The 7169-nt window shown below is 39.4% G+C and overlaps 1 long non-coding RNA gene across 2 annotated transcripts; it reads right to left on the bottom strand.

Annotated features, from left to right (window-relative positions):
- Positions 1-1687: 1687 nt before the first annotated feature.
- On the bottom strand, positions 1688-2737 carry LOC148714779 (uncharacterized). 2 transcript variants are annotated; one of them, XR_016399683.1, is made up of 3 exons: positions 2649-2737; positions 2077-2526; positions 1688-1950 (listed from the first exon to the last, which is right to left on the bottom strand). It is a non-coding gene; the product is annotated as an uncharacterized LOC148714779 (long non-coding RNA). The 2 variants fall into 2 exon arrangements; XR_015975938.1 differs by having other exon boundaries at positions 2077-2708.
- Between the last annotated feature and the right edge of the window lie 4432 nt (positions 2738-7169).

A 7169-nucleotide genomic window follows, 5' to 3' on the forward strand; every position in this document is an offset into this window, starting at 1 on the left:
GGCAATACAATGGGCCTCAACAAAGTAGTGTCTCTGGACTACAAGTGGGTATTATGTTTTTAAACTTGATGATGTTTGAGTTTAGTCCACTAGATTTTATTTTAAAGTATGGACCAGAAAAAAATGTTGATAATTTAATTTCGATCTTACGCAACACGACAAATACGTTTAGGAATCTACACAATTTTTTAACAATAATGATCAACTCTACTTAATTTGTATACTCATTTGCAATCTATCACATGCATTGCAACACCATATACGTTTCTTACATGGTGCAAACTCCTTGGATTTTTAACACAACCGTTCCCTCCATTGTATACTCTCCATGCAACTACATAATCTCACTACAAAACTAATTAAGAACCTCAGCCACCTGCCCCTACTAAGTAGGGTAGGCGAGCTCATTTCTAATATTATATTTCTGTCCTATATTTGATACAACGCTATCCTATAACTAAAGATTTTCGGTGCCAAATTGCTGGTACGACGATTGCGTTTAATTCTTTTTTTTATTTTTCTTTTGTCTTTGGCTGAGCCACATGTGATGCATGCATAGTCTGATGGGTAGTCAAGTGGTCCAACTCTCGGCCCGGCCCTTTAGATGTCGGGCCCACTCTCAGTGACTTGGACATGACCATTGACCGATGACTTGGACCACAACCTTAATAAACGTCACCAGAAACGATTAGATTTTCTTTTTTTTTTCTTCTTCTTCTTAAAGAACGATTGAAGGTTAAAGAATGGCTTCTAATTAAACATCTTTTCTTCCAAGTGGCTTTAGTTGTCTTCTAAAAGAAGAAATTATTAAATGGATCCACCATAGAACTAGGGTGAAATGAATCTACATAATAATTTCATCCAAGAATGAAATCAATTTACTAGGATGCTCGGTTCATGTTGGACGTGCACTATTTAATTAATAATTTCAACTTCTTCTTTTCGGAAAGGGAGGATTAGGAAAATCCTATTGATTGCTGCTTTATCCAGACCTCCGGGAAAAGCATGAAAAAGAAAAGACACTTTTAGGGATATAGATGGAGTCTGCGATGCTGCTAAGCTTCTCACCCTTGGAAGAATTTTTTTCTTCCCGTAACCGACTTGACTTTCTGCCCAAGGAAGAAAGAATTTCGTTGCCTTTAATCTATCTTGAGCTCGAGTAAATAGCTCTACGAACGAATGGATCAGATCGAAAATGGAAAGATTTGTACAAGTTAACTTCATTATTTGAGTGAAAGGGGGTTATAGGGGAAAGAGGATTTTCTTTTTGATGGAAGTCAGTTTGGCACTACAAGAAAATTCATCTTTCCCGACGCTTTTTAGAATCTTTACCGACGCTTATAAGCGTCGGCTAAAGTTCCTGAAACAGAAGCGTCGCAAAAGCGTCGGCGATACCGGAGTGGCAAAAGTTTTTGCCGACGCTATGAGAAAGTGTCGGCCAAAACAGAGATTTCCCGACGCTAATAAAAGCGTCGGCAAAAACCACATTCCCCGACGCTTTAAAGCGTCAGAAAAGGCCAAAGGATGCCCAGTAAACCTTGCTTTTTTCTATCTATTTACCAACGCTTTAAAGCGTCGGGATTGCTAATTTTTTTAAAAAAAATAAAAATACGAATGTAAATTATAATATGAACCTGCATGCACATGCAAATCATTTCTAATTATAATATGAACCCACTTAACACACTTGACGATCCCAAATATGCCTGCTCAAAGAAGATTCATATACAAAGAACCACCAAGTCTAATGAGTAAAACATGACCATATTAATGAATATACAAAGCCGGTAACCGAGCCTATTAGCTGTGACACAGAAAATTTCCTGAAGCTCAGTCGGATGCATTACCACGATGTGATAAAATCAGAAGACATCAATGAGCACCAACCAGGAATGGGCGCTGGCACACACCACATTCTATTGTTTTAGACCCCGAGGCTGGAACTTGAACCTGCAAAACAACTTGTATCATATAATTCGGGCCAAACAGCATGCGGAAACAGTGCGCAAAATAATCAAGAGAATGAGAGAAGGGGAAGAGAAAGGGGCGGGGAACCTAGCGCCCTAGGTGCCTGACCTGAAGATGGACTGTGCAGGTGGGACATGCAACTTCCCTCATCTGCCTTGCAGAACCATCAGAGGACTTCGAACCTACAAAATAACTAACTGTTAAATTTGGTGCAAAATGTACAATATGAACCATCAGAGGACTTCCAATATCTCATGCATACGGGCAAACAACATGTCATCATACCATAAATCAGGGAATTTTATAGATAAATACAGTCACACATAGCAAGAAAAAGGTCTCTATTAGGACACGTTAGCCACTTACATTCAGAAGGGAAGAATCGGGCATTGGCCATTTCGCAGGTGGGTCCTCGTCCGGAGGCTCGAGTGGGTGATCTACCGGCTTGAACCCTGCATGGATCTCCACCACCACATCGTCTTCTTCCCTCCCAGCATCACCATGGACATCGATTTCATTGGTCCCGGCTTCCTCTGCAACCTGCCCTTCCTTCTTGTCCTGAAACTCACAACAAACCCAAAGCAGACTAAGAAAACCCATTTCTATCACTACAAATTCACTAGGAAAAACATCAAATGACAAGATAATAGAAGTCAACAACCCCAAAAGGGATCTCTTACTAAACCATCCTCACACGGATGCCCCATCTACACAAGCTACCAGCTTCATCAAAGCTCAAAGAAGTGAGAAGGGAAAGCACCATTTCTGTGCAGAGAACTGATCAGAACATTGGAGCTCTACATCTGCACCATTTCTGTGCTTATTAACTTGTGAGATTTGTTCTTTAACCAAACAAGCAAAAATTAGGAAGAGCAAAAATTACTTACCAAAAGTGCAGGTGTGGGAGCAGTTTCAGGTTCAAATGTGGTACAGAAGAAAATGATACCTCCAGCAATTCCACGGAGCTTGAAGATTCGACGGTAGAGGGGCAACTGTCCACCCTCGAAGCCCTTATGGACGTCGGGCCTTCTCCTGACTGGCGGCGGAGAGCTGCAGAAGGCAGAGGATGGCTGGGGTGCGGGCGGCGGCGAGGGCGCGGAGGCAGGGGAGGGCCTCGATGATGCCGCCAGAGCCGTGCTCCATGTCGACGACCACGTAGTCGTAGCCGGCGAGGCCGGCGATCTCGGCGAGGGTCGGGGAGGAGCGCAGGAGGAAGAGGCCGTAGAGGGTCTCGCCGGCGACGAGGCGGGACTTGAGGATCCGCGGTTCGGGGGAGAGAGGGGCGAAGTCGGGATCCAAGGAGGCGGCGAAGAGGCGGGCGAAGACATCATCGCCGGAGCCGTTCTGCTTCTTGAATCCGGAGGGGGTTAGGGAGGGGGGGCGATGATGATGAGAAGGCACCTTTGATGGGTTAGAGAGAGAGAGAAGGCGAGGAATGGGCGAGAGAGATGTGGGTAATACTACTAGTTAAATAGAGAGAGGAGGGTGGTGGCCGGGAAAACGGAAACCCGGAGAGAGGAGGGAGGAGGGATGAGAGAGATGAGGCTTGAAGGTAGAGAGTGAGAGACTGGTGTGTGAGGGTGGCTTCCGACGGGGATGGTCAGAAGAGGGTTGGGATGTAGCCTGGTGCATTGGCTTCCGACGACGCTTTTTAGCGTCGTCTTAGGTCCGAGACTGCACCGACGCTTATTAGCGTCGTCTTTTGCCGACGCTTTTTACAAGCGTCGGCAAATTTTGACAATAGACCGAAAATTGCCCACGCTTGTAAAAAGCGTCGGTAAAACCGACTTTTCCTGTAGTGTAAGAATTTCTTTTGTTAGAAAAAGTAGCGAAATCACCCTATCAAATGCTTTAACACAGAACGGCATAAATTCGAAAAACAGACTTATTCAGTCAATTCCATTACATCAAATTGATAGAATAGAATTATCTTATAGAATGAAGGAAAGTTATCCCTTCCAATTACGATTTTATCTCTAATCAATTTTTCAAATACACCAAAAAATGAAAGAGTGATTTTATTCTTGTCATAAAATCGAAATCATATTGAAAACCGACGTGCTCTATGACTCACTACTTATCTCTCTAATCAACCATCAAAAAAGAAACTTATTCTCCAGATCATAAACTACCCCTCCAACGGAAGAGGGGATAACGCTCCAAAAATTATCCCTTCTACTAAATCCAGCCTATCCCACATGCATGCAGACCATACGTACCGAAGAGCCACTTCATGAGCCAATTATGTCCGAAGGTATCTAAACATGCTCGATGAAAGGAAGACGCCTTCTCTTAATGTTGTTATGCTTGCATGATGGTGAGTTATTCCACCAACATATCCGGGTGGTCAGTAATCAGCAAGGGATTTGTTTTGTGATTTTGTTTTAACTAATTCTAAGTTAGTGCAGCTCACCTGTTTTATTCATTTAAGACTAACGGGCATTGTATTTTTTTAAACAAAAAGATCAATAATAACTTTTCTAAGTTGACCTAATAATTATAATATTCATTCTAATTTATATACTATTAATCGTCTAGCAAAAACATTTCATTCATTTTCTTAATTATTTGATTGCTAGAGAGAGAGGAAGAAATAATCACTCAACCTCACGTGAATTACCAAAGGAGCAGTCATTTGCTAGCTCCTTTAACATTTGAATTACCAAAGTGGAAATAAATATCTCTCTTGCAGCTGAATTCGTCAAATGTTGGCCCCTTTCATCGAGCATTCGCAAAATAATCAGAAGAAGCTTATCTTCAATTTTATGATCTCAAGTGATTATATGTATATACACACAAAGAATATGATCAAGTCTGCATGAGGAAGAGAATGGTCTTTTATATGAAAAGGCAACTACTCTCGGCCCCAGGAGTTTGATTTTGACCGAATCCTATGAATCACTTGCGCAAAGTTATACATTATCAGCCATCCAAACCTTAATTTGTCTTTGCCTCAAGCACCCCTCGAGAAAGACTCTCAGCTACTTACGAACTTAGACACCAGCTCTCAGATTAGAGAAGTAGAAATGAGATTGGCAAACTTCCACAAAGATCTAACTCAAAAGTGCTTAAATTTTTCTACTTCACTGCATATATACATAGGGACTCGATGCCTTCTCCGTCGATATGTCATTCTATGTTTTATGCGGCGAATCATACGGGGTGTGGACTGCTGATATTCCTTCTGATTTGTTAAATATTTTATTTTCAGATTCCCATGGATATATTTATAATATATTGGTATAATAAATCCGACTTTTACAAAGAAAAAGGGCCGCGCGTCTTCTAATATTTTACATCAAGGTTCTACATGAGGCATTCATTTTAAGTTCCAAAAAATGTCCAGGGAGTATCTGGACGTCCTAGTGATCTCTGGTTCTCCTTCCATTTCGAGAAGCATATATGCGTCCTCGATCAGCCTTTCTTCTTGTCGATTTCTAATGTGAAATATTTGCTAGCCTTTTGGGAAAGCCTGCTGCTGCCCAAGCATGACAGTCTCTAGAGGTTAGATTGCTGCCACACATACAAAAGATCCCATTAACTTCATGGGGTGCTTATCTAAATGTTCCAAGATCCAATGGACAAAGCTGAATTGGGTTTGTGAAACTGAAGATATACTGCTGCATCTCGATCCATCATCTAACTCTCCCTGCTAAATGTCATCAATGAAAGCTTGGTGAATTTAGTAGGTCCTAATGGGTGAATATATGGAGGCTCGATGGTGGCATGCATGCATGTTGAGCTTTCACCCGGCTTAATCATTTGCCGTTGAGGCAGTGCAAGGTTGGCTTGAGCTGTACCGTTGCACCAGTGGCTTCAGCTAGCTGCCATATATATATATAAATCAGCTTACAGATAGAAATTTATACATTTTGTAATGAACAGTAGAAAGTCATGCGCCTCTAGAGATGGGAAGGACCCTACTTCTTTCAACTTTAAATGTGGAGAGCCATTGTCTTTTGTTTCCATGAAATAAAATAGTCGCGTTTTGGTATGTGGTGGACAAGGATGCATGCAGCTTCTTTTTCCCCACCAATAAAGGCAGGAGGACTCCCACCAAAAAAATTAAATTAAAAAGAAAAAAAAGAGAGAGTGGCCCTAGTTTTGAGCCCATATTTATTTTGTTAGCAAGGGAAATACGTGATTAGATCTGCCCACATCTTCAAACTTCTTTTCCACTTCCACTTCCACTTCCCCTTCTATTATGACTACTTTTCTGTGCATCTTAATTCCCAAAGCAGCTGCTTTATGAACTCTAGTTATTGGAGGGAGATCGATCTTATTTCAGGTAGATCAGGTTACCTGGACAGTGCACTGTTTTTAAGCATTTACAGGTTTAATCATAGTACTTTGTTATCAACCGATTGAATTGTTCTGTGCCAAGTTGGTGGGCTATGCAAGAAAGGAACCTAATATAAGTACGCTAATCATTTGTGACAATCTAGTGATAAAGTAACCATGGGTATGGATTGAGCTCCACAGGTAGTGAAAATAAGAACTAAATCTAGGAATCCTTTGGTTGTTTGCAATTGCAGTTGGCTATAAATGAATTGCAGACACCTAAAACGAGTGTTTGGATGCCTGTAATTATAACTGAAGGTTGCATTTCAACTGCAAAAAACAGCCTCAAAATTAATTTGTACTTGGAACTGCAACCAAAATTTGTTGTAGTTCCAACTACAAAGAATCTTATAGCTAGAATGCGGATCTCTGATTACCAGTCCAACTGATGATGCACTTGTAATTGAAGTAATATTTGTATAATATCATTGCTAAATTAATATTATAATATTATACCATTATTATTAAAATAGTAATAATTAATATAATAATATTATTGTATTAAATAGTACTATAATAATATTATATAATTAGTATCAGATTGTTATAATAGCAATATCATATTAATAGTAGTACTATTATATTATACTATTATTTATTATAATAATATTTAGTTTTATATTATGATATTATTATATTGTAATATTGCAATATATTCGTTTTATGTTATAATATATTATTATTATATATCTTATCATATTATTATTTTTTTTATTATTTCTGAAATATAATATTATTATAACAAGAATACACTATTAGTACAATAGTAGCAAAATATATTATATTTATATTATTTGAATATTATAATAATAATATTCATACTGTAATATTAAAATATATTATAATGTTATTACAGTAAT

This window comes from Phoenix dactylifera, chromosome 2, assembly GCF_051530095.1.
Source record: "Phoenix dactylifera cultivar Ajwa chromosome 2, Ajwa_hap1_PhDact_Kaust_v1.1, whole genome shotgun sequence".
In the NCBI taxonomy this organism is placed as follows: domain Eukaryota; kingdom Viridiplantae; phylum Streptophyta; class Magnoliopsida; order Arecales; family Arecaceae; genus Phoenix; species Phoenix dactylifera.